We start from the raw sequence: 16,047 nt of genomic DNA, 5'->3' as shown, positions 1-16,047 counted from the left end.
GGGTGTAATAGTGCCAAAGTTCAAAAGGGGGGTGAATTGACCTTTTAAAATCGATTTATTTGAAATTGAACAGATTTATTTTGGCACTGTTTGTGTTTGAAAAACGTTTATACAGTCAAGTTTATCACAAGATTATGCAGATTGATTTTCCAGATTCACACACTATAAGGAAGAAAAACAGTGAATCACAAAACATCAAGCTTCAATTTTAAGCAAGTGGTTAAGGTTTAATTGATAGCTTGACACTTAATTGAGTAACCTATTACAATCAACATGTTCCAGTGGCTTTTAACAGATTATAGATGTTCTTTTCAGAATCAAACAGTTTTTCTAGAAATTAAGAATAGTATGAACCGAGCCCAGAAAGAACAAATTTATTATTGATTGAACAGATTTATTTCTTGACTGTTTAACAAATATGCAAAAATTTAAGTGCAGAGATTAAGGGAGAATGAACACAAGGCAATTATACTGGTTCATTCAACTGAGCTACATCCAGTCTTCACCTAAACCAAGGTGAAATTCACTAAATCACAATTCAAACAAACACAAATTCCACTGTTCTTGAACCCTACAAGAACCTAGGTACACTTGCTGAAAAACCCTATTTCAGCACACACACGCTCTTCAAGAAACCCTACCAAGAAGAGTGTACAACCAAACTTTTACAAGAAAAGAAAAGTGAAACGACTACACCTGATTGAGGATGCAGAAATCTGCCTTAAACCAGTAGAACATATTCCTAGAACAGTAGCAGCACCTCTCACCAAGCTTTTGGAACCAAACAAGAACAAGCACTTTGTGATTTTCGAAATCTTTTAAGAACAAATGCTAATTCTTTGTAAATCCTCAATTCTCTGATGCAAAACTTGTTTTCTCAATTTGTATGATTGATTTTTAAACTCAGAAACAAGTTTTCATTTTATAGAAAACCAACTTATAACAGATTTTTGAAAAACAGTTAAAGTTGTTATAAAATGAACAGATTTATTTTCAAAAAGCAGTTAGAGAATTTGTTATGTGAGGAGACTTAGTCAGCCATTCTGGTGCAGGGACAAAACTGAAAACCGTTTAAGATAGCCATGGCACCAGAGTCAAAAAGAATCTATTCATTTACAGATGAACAAATTTATTTTTCAAAACGATGACAGAAAAAGCTTAACTATTAGAACACAGTCGTTTTGAAAGGTACAAGACTTAGTCAAAATACTTGATGCACAAAATCTAATTTTCACAAGACTTAGCCAAGGCGTCAGTTTTAAAAATGAATCTGTTTATTTAGAAAAAGAACAGATTTATTTTTATGCAGTAAATGTAAAACATGTGAAAAACAGTTTAAGAAATTTTGTGCTTGCTCTTATCACATGGTTAGTGGTTAAGAGGTGAGTTACTCAGCAAAAAGTCTACTCTTAAACAACCTCTAAACACTACCTAAGACATTCTTAAAGCAAAAAGAAATATACAAGAATTGTACATAAAAGTCTTCATTAAACACATGTCTTGAAGGGGCAACAACCATCTTCAACAATGTGCACCTAGGTTTAGGGTTTCTTTGACCTACCTTCTAGAAGGTTTCTCACAAATGATGCCCCTACCCCTCTCACTCTTGCTACCCAAGTCATTCTCTTCTATATAAAGGGTGTCTTGCCTCATGTATTTTGACATTGAATTTTGAAATAGAAAGGAAACTCTGCAGGAGTATTTAGTGAGTCTTTAGTGCTCTCAAATTGGGTCTTATCTTGAGTGTAGTGCACCTCAAGTGGCGACTCTTCACCACTCTGAAGTCTTTTCCCCCTCCAAATGGCGTGACTACACCTTCATCATCTTAAGCATCTCTTCCCTTTTCATCTTTTAATTTCTTCCCTGGGGGCACTTTTCTTCCATTCCTTATGTTATCGTGTTCTCTTTTCCTTATATGTTTTTCATTTCTGCCATCATCATCTAAATCACCATATAATTGTGTTTTCCTTTTTTACCTCTAGAAGTGAACCTTCACACTTATTTAAGAAATTGGTTAAGTTCGTGTCCAGTGGAAATTTTCTTTGGGTTCTTACCATATTCTGCCTAAAAACAAAACTCATAAACAAGCGCAACCCATAAAATGTGCTATCTTAAAATCAACTCACATCATCTATGACCCTATTCTTTTAATTTACTGTTTGTTAATCGATTGACTCAATCCCAATCCCACGATATTATCCTCATTTTAACTAAAAATTATGTTACTTTGTACTATCAAATATCAGGCTAAGCTAGACAACATTGGATGTGAGTCACATGACCTTTACTATCTTTCTTCATCATCGTTGTTATGTGCATCAACGATCTCTCCAATATTCATGTGCAATTATGACATTCCGAATTGACAAAGTTCCAGAAGATGGTGTCAAGTTTAAAACATTTGTCTACTTTGAATAGTGAGTTATATTAGTTAGGAAAACATATTCATCGATCCTTTGTTGACAATCCTAATAAATGAATTTTGTCTCCTTTTTCTTTGGTTCACTCTTTATATTTGGGGTCCTTTTCATACTCTTATCCCATTTAGTTTTCAATATTTTGGTATCTTTATTAATGATAATTATCATATATGTATTTGAATTTGATTAGTGAAGAATTTATCAGAAGTGCTTTCTATATTTTAAACTTTTATAAAAGAAATCAAAATGCAATTTGGTATATCCATACATGTTTTCGTATTGACAATGTTTGTGAATATTTGTCTCACCAATTCCAACAGTTCATGACATCCAATGGTATTTTACATCAAACTTCGTGTTATTTTTCTTTAGTTCACTCTTCTCATACTGTTACCCCATTTGATTTTCAATATTTTGTTACCTTTATGGATAATTATTCTAGATGTACTTGAATTTGATTAATGAGGAATCGATCAGAAATGTTTTCCATATTTCAAACTTTTTGAAAAGAAATCAAAACAAATTTTGGTATATCCATATATGTTTTTTGTAATCACAATGTTCATTGATATTTGTCTCACCAATTCCAATAATTCATGACATCCAATGGTATCTTCATTAAACTTCGTGTCCTCGTACTCTTCAAAAAATGGAGTAGCCAAATGCAAAATCAAACATTTATTGGATCTATTCAAACACTTCTTCACAATCATTTTCTTCACCTTTACTAGGGGATGTTGTCCTTACAACATGTAATCACATTAAATGGATGTTCTCATCTCTCCTTAATTATCATGTACCATGTTGTTCTTTTGTCCTCATTTCCTAATCTATACAGTCTTCTTCCACATGTTTTTGGTACCACGTGTTTTATAGATAACTTCACAGTTGGTTGAGATAAACTTTCACATTTATCATTCAAATGTGTCTTTATGAATATCATTGTTCCCAAAAAGGGTATCAATGTTTCTCTCTTGATCTTTATAGATATTTTATGTTTATTGATGTCTCTTTGAGAATGTTCCATACTAAACATTTGTTCCTTCTAATGCATTTTCCCACCACCGTCAATCTTCCTTCATCACCACCAAAGGACTTTATCATAACTCGAGATGTTTCTTAGACACCTATTCATGTATATCAATGACATTCATGCCCTATTGAAACTATAGTATGTGACCTATCTTTGGTGGATAGTAATATAGGGGACCTCATGTTTGATCCTTCATCAACATTATTTTTCGTACCAAATTCGATCTCTTCTAACAATGATTAGTCTATTGCTATTTGAAAAGGTACTTATTTTACCCATAATTCTTTTTCCCACTATATGAACCTCAATTATCAGTGACTTTTCACCATACATTATATTTATTTGTCATCATTATATTTTGCTAAAAAAAATTATTTTCAAGGACCTAACAAAAGTGCACAATTGTTGGATTTTACTATGAAAATATGCAAAATATATACAAGAAGGAAGAGTTGAATTGTGTATTTAAAATTTTTGTAATTTACGCAAAACTAACATATGATGAACACGGTTAGACAAAAAAAAAAAAAAAAAAACACGGTTAGACAAGGTTTTAACTTGATAGACCCACTGTTAAGATGTTTTTGTAAATGAGCGTCAAAGAAAGATAGTCAAAGACAAATTTAATTTGACAGATACACTTTCAAAAATAATCTTTATAAATATCATTTTAAAAAAAGCTCTCATTCTTTAGTTAGTTGCATTTCAATAATATGCAATTCAAAAAGATTAAAGTAGAGAAAATTTACACTTGATGTTTTTATATTGATTCATCTGAAAATCCAAACCATGTCCAGTTTGTGATCAACATGATAGAGTTCCACTAGCAAACTACTATTGCAAAATAAAAGGTGAGTATTCTTTGGACTGTAGTCACTCATAGCTAAAACTGAGTATTATTTGGATCGTAGTTACTCTTGGATAAGGCAAAGTATTATTTGGAACACAATCACTAATGGAGCTTGCTCCATGCTTGGACATGATTTTCATCGAATATGGAAGAGGAATGGTAACGAAAGGATTGGTTTGGAAGTGTAAGTAGTTGCACGGTGCAAATGTGACGTTGCTTCATGTAGAAGCTACTTGAAAAAGAGGTTTTTCTTCTCGAAACCCTATGCCACGAATTGAGCTTCTAGCTTACATGGCAAGTTAGGGTTTGTAGAGGTTCTTGTTCATGTCCTTTCATCCCTACTCAATATAATTCTAAATATACAAGTGGTATAAGGCTCTATTTATAGCCATGGAGGAGGAGTGGACGTGCAAGGTAACTTCCATAACCCTAGCTTACATGGCAAGTTAGGGTTTGTAGAGGTTCTTGTTCATGTCCTTTCATCCCTAGGTTTAAATTCTTATTTCTATTCTACTCTATACTCTTAGCATTGAGTTGTGGTGGTTGGTTGTGTTTGAGATGGATCTCCATCAACCACTCTTGACTAAGACAAAGTATTATTTGGAAAACAACCACTCATAGGTAAGACCACCGAGTATTCTTTGGAAAACAATCACTCCTGATTAAATAAATTTGTTTTTACAAAGAGTGCGATATAAATGATCACATGTTTGCTAACTAAAAAAGGGTAAGTTCCTAAGATGGATACAAGATCAGTAATACTATTTTAGGTTACTAAGGAAGATAACAATATTCTTGTGTTACAACTAGGAAACAAGTATTTCTTAGAGATTGTAAGAGTGTTAGATCATATGTTTATCATCATTAACCTTTCTTCTTCAAGAGATCTTTGATATATATAGGTTGAAAAGAAAGAGTTGTTGCAAATCCCCCCTAGTCATTAAGATCTATAGAGAATGTCTATTATTTCAAGCTTGCTTTGTCCATGTTCAAACATAGAGATACATTAAATTTTCTACATGCAACATGAAATGCATATCTCTTCTTCAAGCAACATTTAGATATAAAGCATGCCTTATCAAGCTTAGGTCAAATAGATTTTGTCCAACCTGGAGTAAAAATGCAAGATTGTACAAGGTTGTTGTAGTCTTTTTAGAAGAGTTGTTGGTGTGGAACAATTTTAGCGTTGAAGCAATTTCAGTGTTTTCTTCAAGAGATATTGATGTTGACAAGTCTTTGCGAGACCCTCTTATAAAAAGGAATAAGCGAACTTCCTCTGAATACATAGAATAAGTATTTATAATATTAGACATGTACTATGAAATGCTCAAAATTACATATCTCTATCATTTTTTTCAAGTATTAATTTATCGAATGAAGATATGTCTGCAAGATAATGTGTTTGTTAGTCGAATGAAGAACTTGTGTTTGTCATGATCTGATGCTTAAAAATCATGTTTTATACTTTGTTGTAAAACATTTAATTGAAATCAAATGGGGTTTATTAGATTTTACTCTAACAATACTTAACATCATGAGAGGTGGTTGAAGTGGAAATCAATGTTTTGACAAAACAATTAAAAAGTTTTGTTCACAAAAATTCCTAGTAAGTAAATTATCAACTACTAAATCTTAGCTCTAAATTAAATTTTCAAATGTTTCAACTATCTTTTAGTAAATTTTATTCAATATAATTTATGTACACAAATATATAAGACCTTACAACCTATTTTTTCTTGTTTTCCTATCCATGTCTTTCTCTTTCTAATTTATTCCCCTACCTTCTTTATTCGTTCATGAATATATAACACTTTTTCTTTATCAAAATCCAATTTAACGTAATTTTTTTTTCTCTTGAGAATATCTTTATTCTTAATCCTTTAACTTTATTTGTAAGTATTTCAAAATGTTAGACTTTTTTGTTGAGAAATGTTATTTTCTCAACAATTTATCTTTTAATTTTTATTTTGGTTGTTCAGATACTATTTTATTAGGTTGCTAAAATTATTGTGTATTTCCAACTTCTTTTTGCTATTGTTTGGGACAAAAAAAACTTTCAAAGAGAGGTTATTTAATTAGTTAAGTTTATTTTGAGTTAAAATGGTATGCGGAAGAGGAAAAAATTGGATTTTTGTTGTTGGAATGAGCATTGTATTAGTACTTGTTAATAAACTAATTTGGTGTTGATTAAAGAAAATGTTATGAGAAATATTATTGGCGAGAATTTTGGGATGATGAAATTAAAATTAATATAGATGGAAGGAATTTTGTAAATATGAATAGGGTTTATGTAAAATTTCGTGATTGAGATGATTTGTGATCTAATTTTGATTTGATGAAGTATTGAAAAGAAGAAAATATATGTTTGTGTTTTCTTAACTTTGTTTTTAACATTGTATTATAATTTTGTAGCCTAAGATTAGATGACAAATAAATAAGACTAGAAGAGTGTGAACTTTGACAACTTCATTGTGGCGTGTGATTTATTTTGTGCATATTAAATTATGCATTTGGTTAAATCTAAGGATTTTTTACCTTTCGAATTTTTTTTTGAAAATAATATTATGATGTTATTTATGTTTCTTGTTTGATGTTTTGATTGATTGATTGAAAAATTTGAAATGTTTAATTTATTGTTATGTTGTTTGTGTGATATTGTGAAATAAGTTCTTTTTTATTGGTTTTACATAATTTTTCCATCAAATGAAAATTTATGGAGAAAATCTCAACCAAAGAGCAATAAGATAATTTCTTATTTAAATATGTCAAGTGAATTATACTTCACCTAACAAATTTGTTTAATTTAAGATGATGTGTTATATTTAAGATACATGAGTTATATATAAATTGAAAATGTTTATCTATATTGATATATGCATTGAAATGAGGTTAATGTATGTCTATGTTCAATTAATCAATTTATATGTGTTAAATTATTTGATGATGCAATATTTGATTTGTGAGCTAACGTTTGAGCAATTATATTTGAGGGCATTAAATCAAGTATGTTATATTGTATTAGATTATTTGAGGTTATATACATGGATGATATATTGAACTAATACGGGGTTTGTAGTATTAAGTACAATAACTCCTTATTGAAAGAAGATGTTTTTGCTTCACTAATTGTCTAAATCACATAGATTAAGATATTAAAGTTGCAGGAGAGTTCTTGCATCACTAGTACATATACTCGGTTGAACAATTATTTATACAACGAATTTATCATGACTTATGGAACTAGGGTTATTGTGTAAACCAAAATTTCTTAAAATAAGTCACATGTTAGTGTCTAATAAGATATGCTTAATACTAGTTTTATGGAAAAAAATTATGTGCTATTTTGTATCCATATTGTATAATATGTTTGATATAAACTAACATAACTTTGAAATGAATGATAAATTGAATTTGATTTGATTGTATTGAATTACATTAATTTCAGGGAGTTAAGGTTTATGTACCACTAATAATGAATAAGGTGTAATTAGTTAAATATTGTGATTTTACTGGTTTGTGATCATAAATGTAAATATAATAATGAATAAAGTGTAATTAGTTAAATATTGTGATTTTACTAGTATGTGATCATAAATGTAAATTTGTATTTGATAAGTTCGATCAATTATAAAAAGAGGTATGGGTGTTATAAATTTATATGTATGCTTATTATTGAAATCAATTCAAGTTAGCTTACTCTTGTTTGATTTTTTTTTTCTCATGAATGAACTGTTATGATTGTAATTAGTATAGCATCAATTCCAAACAAACCTAACTATTCAATTTACTTCCTTTATAAAATCTTTTTATATATAATTTTTAATTCCAACGTTATATAATATATATATGTATACACAATGTATTGGGTAATTTTGTATTTAAAGTTGGAACGGTAAAAATTACATTTTCTTTTAAATCAGTAAAAAATTTATTAGATTAGATAAAAGAGAAAACTTACTTGTATTATCATAAATAATGTAGATGTTGATTTCATTCATTTTTAGAATTTCTTTTTGATACCATACTATATATTTAATAAAATACAATTCAACATAGTAAAACTTCAAAATTTAATTAAAGAAAAATAATATATATAAGTTTTGTCTTTAGATAAAATCTAAAATAATTTTAAATGTCCCTTTTTAGTTATTGATTGCTACATTTTACATTACTATAATAAGATCACGTTGGGTGCTCACTAGTGACAGATTTGGTGGTCAGTATTAGGAGTGAATCTGTGGTGGAATATCTCTTCTCTCGTCTCACCCACTAAACCAAACGCCATTCCGCGCATCGTTCGAACACAAAATCTGTGGTCCCTAGCACGTTGAAACTAACCCCACTCCCAATCACTACAATAGTCCAATTCTTCCTCTTTCAAAAGTAATTATATAAGCTTTTCATAAAGTAATATTTTACTTTTAAATGGTTCTATTCTATTAAAAAAATAATATAACTAAAGAAAAAAGGTTATCTAGATCCCTTTCAACATTGGTCGCACTCAAACTATCTTTGTATACGGTTAAATATATTTTTCATCTGTGTATTATATTTTGAATTTTTTTTAATTTAAACTTTAGCGTTCTTGGACACTTGTAAGAAAGAAACTATTAAAATAGGTACTTGCATTTTATATGTAACAAACAGAATGTTAGGTAAAAAATTAACAAAGATCCATTCTAGTAATCTTTTTACTAAAAGTATCCAATAAGTATAAAGTTTAGATTAAGAATGAAAACCAATTTCGCGTGAAAGCATAAAAATAATTAGTTGGTATAGTGACTAAATTAGAGATTAAAAAATGGTTTTTAAATTAGTTTCTATTATTTTAAATAGTTTTTAAATTGGTATCTAATTAGCTACCAAAGTTTTAACTACCAATTATTTAGATTCTAAGTTTGGTAGCAAAAACATTGATTGTTAATTAGATATCAATTTAGAAACCATTTAACAATAATAGAAACTAATTTAGAAACCAAAAATATTTTTAGTCTCTAAAATGGTCTCTAATCTAATCACTATGACAACTAATTGTTTTTTGTCTTTAAAATTTGTTTCTATTCCATGATTTTCTTGTAGTGATAGGAAAAAAAACATATTTAACCCATATGGTTAAAGTCATCGCATTAATAGCATTAAGAGAGTGTTTAAACTAATTTTATTCTAAACTATTAAAAAATATTGAACCTTTTCATATATAGAAAAGGTTGTTTGAAATTAAACAATTCTGCTTAATAAAATTTACTATTTAAACATATGACGTGATATTATAATTTATATTTTTTATTTAATTTTTTGTACTGTTTTTCTTTTCTGTTTTCAAAATACATTAATTTTCATATTTTAAAATACATTAAAAGTTTTTTTAATATACTAAAATCAATGTACTTTTGAAGACATGTTATATTGCTTACACAAACACTCTTATGTTACTTGTATCAGTGTTGGTTTTAAAAAAAATGTAAAAAAGAGAAAAGTTAATAATAAAAAATTATGTAATTAAGTATTAATATATAGATTAAGTACAGAAACTATAAAATTAAATTGAGAATTATCATTAGCCATCTTAATATTTGTTAAAAATTTGTATATTGCAGTTAAAGTTATGTGGCATTTTAAAATAATAAATAAGTGATTCATTTAAACAACGATCCTCCAACATGATAAATACAATAGCTGCATGAATATTTTGACTTTTTTTAATGGTTTGAGTCACATACGAACGGAGTCAGCAAATCTTTATGTGGATATTATTGATTTAAAAAAGTGGGATTAAGATATTCTTTACTAGATTAATACATTTTCAAACAAAAAAAAAACATCTTTCTGAATTTAGCAATTTTAAATGATTTTATAAAAGATAAATTATTCTAAGATAAATATATAATCTCACATGACTTAAAAATAGATATCAAATATAATTTAAATACATCTTTCTCCTTTAATATATCGAAGTGTCATTTAAAATAATTCCCTTAAACATGGAAGTCTCTTTTAAAATAAAATTGTGATAAAACTCAAAATTTTTAAAATAAACAATATCTTCACGTCATATCAGTTTTTCCTAAATAAAGCACTTTTGTATTTGACATCAACGTAAAATTGTAGAAATAAAGTTCTACCATTAAGTAATGCCATGTGCTACGAATAAATGTTTTTGAACTAAATATTTTAATAAAACAGAATTAATGAACAAATTTAGTATAAAATGTTTCTTCGATACCTTTTTCAAATTATGTCTGTGGGGTGCTGAAAAATAAAATGTTTGGTGCATGATAATTTTTTTATTATTAGTTAAAATAAATTAAAATTTGTGAAACTATTAGCGATATTGGTTAAATAATAAATTATTTTAACAAAGTCTTATGATTTTTTTACAAGTTTCATTGAATTGTAAAGAAATTTGTTTAAAAAGTTTATTAAAGTACAAGTAGAAAAAAATATAGTTTACGTCTTTACATGTGCCATATGAGAATCAATGTAAAAATATAGATAAAATTCTCATAAATAAGTAAAATCTTTTAATATAATTCTAATTTAATCCACGTAGAAAAATAACTTTTAGATCTATTAAATTCAATTTAAAAATTATATTACAACATTAATAGCTCTCAAATATCAAATATTAGTGTTAGAGAACCTTTTTCAGATACACTTTCGACCAAGAGTCAAAACCTGAACATGAGAAGAAGAAGAGGAAGGAAAATGTGATCGAAAGAGAGGAATCAATTGTCCAGCTCGTAACACGTACTATCTTAGTCCCCCTTACAAGTACATGAACTAATTTAAAATTTTCAATATAAATCCCTTATTCCTATTTAGTTTAATGATGTTTTCTTCACTTTATCCCTTCAATATATATCTTTGAATGAAATGATGATTAAGTATGTCATTTGTTTATGTAACACTTTTACTTACTGAATGATATTTCACTAGGTAAACATATAGTTATTTATAATATTAGCAATTATGATATTAGCAATTATGATACTTTTGTTGAGTGAACAAGTTTTCACTATATGACTTGAGACTTAAAATTATTATTAGAAATCTTCATGATTTCCTTAACTAATTGTGCTTCCTTGAGTGAACTTACTTTCACACCAAAGTATTTTTTCCAGACTTTTATCTCCATTTAGCTAGATCATTTAAAGCATATGAGGTTGCACCGATTTGTTGAGCATATGAGATTGCACCCAATGCACCATTCGAGCTTTATATAAAGCATTTAAACTAACCAGTTTCACTTATGCTCTCATTCAAGTTCTCTCCTAAATCCCTTTTTCCCTATAATTTTTATCACTCTCATTTCATTTCACTTCAAGCATCTTCTACTACATATTATTCTACTCCAAAGATTTCATCTAAGAAAGCTTAAGATCAGGTAAGTCAAAAACCTTCCATGAATCACTCTCTTGTCAGTTATAAATTTGATTCAGAATGCGCTTAATGCACATGTACCTGTAAGAACTGAGGTTTTTCACATATTTGTTGTTTACTCATCCTTTACATTTGAAATATTGTGTTATTTCCACTTTAATCAACTTTTAAGTTTGCATGGAGATTTCAAATGTGGATAACACATGGTTCTTAAAAAACATTTTGATAAAAAGGGTATTGATGCCTTGGATGAATCAATATCACATGCATAAGAATCTATAATTTAATAGTAAGATAAATATGTTATTGTTTTGAATTTTTGAAAATGTTGTTAAGAATGTGCAGATGAAGAATCCAGAAAGATTCACTCATAACATCCCGACTTCAAGAAAGAGGAAGAAAATTGCCTCTTCGTCAGGAAATGCATGGATTTATTCTACAGTCTTGAGAGAAATAAAGGAAGCACGAAGAAATGATGATGGAATGGAACAATGAGATAGATCAAGATTCTTGACCAAAAGTAAACGAAGAAAGATATTTCAAGCTGGAGTTAAGAACAATTTTAGCTTAAAGAAGGATAAAATTACTTCTTGGTGAATATGAGGAATTTAAGGCAAATATTTAGAGAAGGCAATAAGATAAATTGATCACTACATGTCCCTACTTCCACAAGGATACAATTAAGGGATTTTATGCAAATGTCTACCCTGTTAGATTTAATGAAACAACTAAATATCCTTGGGTAATAGGAGTGTAGGTTTGATATAAAGCTACAACTATAAGGAGACACATTCATATTAATCTGGATTTAATTGAAGAATCAAGAAGGAAGCTTAATCGAGAAAGGAAGGATATTCCTTTGGCTGTGACAAAAGAGAATTTCTATACTCCTGGACATACATTTATAAGAGGAAGGATTGTCCATTCAAGAAAGATATATAGATCAAGTATGAGTACATTAGCAAAAATTTGGACAAGCTTGATGTTTACCAACATCTTTCCTATGACTCATGTTTCATATATGACATTGAATAAGGCTCAATTACTTTACTACATCCTTCAAGGAATAATAGTGGATGTGGATGAACTGATTTCAGACGAAATTCATAATTTGGGATATCACAAACCACTATTAGAGGTACTGCAAAGCCTCTTAGTTTTCATAGTTTTATTTTTGAATTATGTAAAGAATATGAAGTGCGAGTACCAAGTTACATTGTTTACATGATTAGACCTCCCATAAATAAGTCTTATATCTTGACCCACTGCACCAACCCAAATAATCAACATCAAGTGTCATTGAGACCAGAATTTACAATTGAGCAGATCACACCAAAAACTATTCACCCTCAATCAAGATTTTAAGTTTAAGTGAAAAAAACAACAGATGCTGACTTTTTTTTATCTCCCATTGCTAATGTAAGGAAATGAGACGACTCTTTCTTGAACTATATAATAAAAAGATCTTCCCCTTCACACCAATCACGAGTTTTTCTCCATTCCTCTCATGCGGATTCGATAGTGCCGTTTTCTTCCTTTACACAAGGCCATGCCTTTTATACGACAGGACCAATGGCAACTGATGAAACAAGAGAAAATGCATACATTGGAACACATACAACAGCTGCTGGATGCAAATAATAAGGTTTATACTGTGATTTGTGAAGCCTTCTTTTTGTACTCTGAGTCTCAACAACAGTACCAACCAATGATTCCCTTTTGTTTAAGGGAATTTAAGAGGTTTTTAGCTTGGCTTGGAGACTCCACTAGCTTCCAAAGGAGAGACAACTTTGATGAAGAACCAAGCTTCAATATGGCAGTGAGAACTGAAGTTGAAAATCTAGAAAACATAGCAAATGTTAAGATAGGTACTGAAGAGATGCGACCACAACAATCTACACATTTTTAGGGAGCTGAAAGTACTGAAAAAAGATATTGATCAACCACTGACTACAAATGAGAATGAAGAAGTTGACTCCTCTGCAATAGACATTGAAGAATTCATGAACAATATCCTTGAAACCTTGAAAACACCTCAAGAAGCTGAAAATTCAAGTAGAGATGAGGATGATGAAACTACTATTTGCTAAAATTATAACTAACTTTAATTGTCATGAGTATGTGTGATAGAATAGTAAACTTAATACATCATATGTTGGTAGTATAGAAATTTGCTCAACATGCTTGAATGAAGAGTAACGAGGAGCTGAGCTGATATGAAACAAGATATTAGAGCACTTCAAAGATAGCATACTAAGTGCAGTACACACAACATGGAGTCACTCAAGGTTCTGAACAATGGCACAAAGTGAGAATCCACCTAGTGAGATAAGAAAAAACTCTTCATTCATGGGTTGTCATGTGTCCATGTGGATGCCAAGTAAACTTCCCTTCGAGCTCTTCAACTCTAATATAAAAAAATTGGCCCAAATATAAGGCCTAAAAAGTCTAATAAAAATTTTAAAGACAGAAATAGAAAATCCTAATTACTATATACAAATTTACAAGGCTTCAAAAAGAGAATATTATAGAAAAGAATCTTCTATTCAAAACTTCTTCTCTTATGTGCCAGATGATTTAGGTGGTTGTGATGGTCCTCCATCATTGTTGTTCTCCCAAACTTAGAGCCAAATAGGAAACCTAAAATTGTTTGAAACTACTTTTTAAGCATGAAAATGGTTTACTCATACCCTAAAACGCAATGGATAAATCATGCTTTTACTCACTCTTGAGGAAAAGAAATTGTATGAAAAGTAGAAAAAGGAAAATAAAGTAAGTTGGTTACAAAAGAAAGAACAAAGGAGGTAACAGATGTCTAGGTTTAGAAATGTATACCAGAAAGGTCTAAGTGCAAAAGTTGATACACCTAAAAAGGAAAAGGTATAAATGAAAGAATTATAAAATCAATTAAAACTACATTGTATCCATTTTTGGAGTGAATACCTACGTATCTTTGAAAAATGAAAACCTCTTGATGATCCCAGACACATCACAAGTCTGCAATCAATGCTTAGTGTGTTAACTTGAGTATTATAAATGTTATACAAAACTGTTTAAGAGCTTTAGAAATCACTGGAGTGTAAACAACTAGTTGGGATGAGTTTATGAGTAAAATTGGGGTAAAGAATGAACCTTATGCATTGTTAAGAGTTTTGTGTGATGAAATTGCACATGTACTGATATTTAGTATGCTTATGCTGAGGAAAAATCTATAAGTATGGATATCTATCAAATCTAAACCAACTTTGACCAATTCAAGTTGTGCTTACATTGCTTCTCACTACCTGCATTTGCAAGACCTTTTGCTTGAGGACAAGCTAAGTTGGGGGGAGTTTGATAAGGGTTAAATCATTGTAAATTTCATAGTAAGCTAGGCATGCATTATGTGTAGAATGTATAAAAAAGCAACATCAGAAGCATGCATAACCTCCCACAAAGCAAGGCTGAACTAAAAAGGGAAAAGAAGAAGAAGAAATTGAAGAATTCTTGAAGAAAAAGAAGAAAAAACAAACAAACAAAAAGATAAGAAAAGACCAATCCATCTAGTGCATGAAGAACGACTAAGTGGATTGTCTTTAAAGAGCAAACATTAAAGAACTTCCCAAATTGTTAAGCGTTGGCGATAAATGCTAAGCAGATTGAGGTTAGAAGAATTAAGAAATACCAAGTTTATAAGGTTGAGTGAATTAAAAATAGTCCTTCACCATGAAGAAAGCTCAGATTTTCTTACAAAAGGCTTGAAGCCAACCTGAAACAAAGAGAGAAGGATTCAGATTTGCTTAGGCTTAGCTTGAAGCGAATCACAAGCCTAAGAAGACTTTATGGTTTAGAAAGGGTTTCTTTGGGCTTAACTTGAAGTGAATCCCAACCAAATCCCTAGATATTTGAATCCAATAGATTTTTATAGCATGAAGAAAGCCAATCCAATGAGTGGATTGACCTCGTCAAGAGGAAACTAAATCTACTTGAACCCCTCACTAAAATATATAAATAGAGGCCCTTGTGCCTTATTCTAAATCATCGAGGGTTCAAGAAAACAAAGTTCTGAATAGAATTTTAAGAGCAACAAGGCTCAATAGAGGTTGAATTATAGAGTTATATCAGGTCACCAGACCAAGCGTCAAGATTGAAATAGAGACAAACTTTGAAGGAGAGGATCAAAAGCCTAAGTTGGCCAACAACATCCAGGAATCCATGTTTGTTGTTCTTAGCATCTCATTCTTGTGCTTCACTATAAGCCTTATCCTGTTGGGATTGAAAAGCAATGTGATATTTCTTAAGTTATTGTTATTTATGAATGCATGTTTTTATTTGAGATTCAAGTTCTATTGGTTTGATAGTATGTTTAATGTTTAATGGTGAGG

Source organism: Phaseolus vulgaris, chromosome 4, assembly GCF_051622355.1.
Source record: "Phaseolus vulgaris cultivar YP4 chromosome 4, ASM5162235v1, whole genome shotgun sequence".
NCBI classification, from domain to species: Eukaryota; Viridiplantae; Streptophyta; class Magnoliopsida; order Fabales; family Fabaceae; genus Phaseolus; species Phaseolus vulgaris.
Note: the sequence above shows the minus strand (reverse complement) of the source record.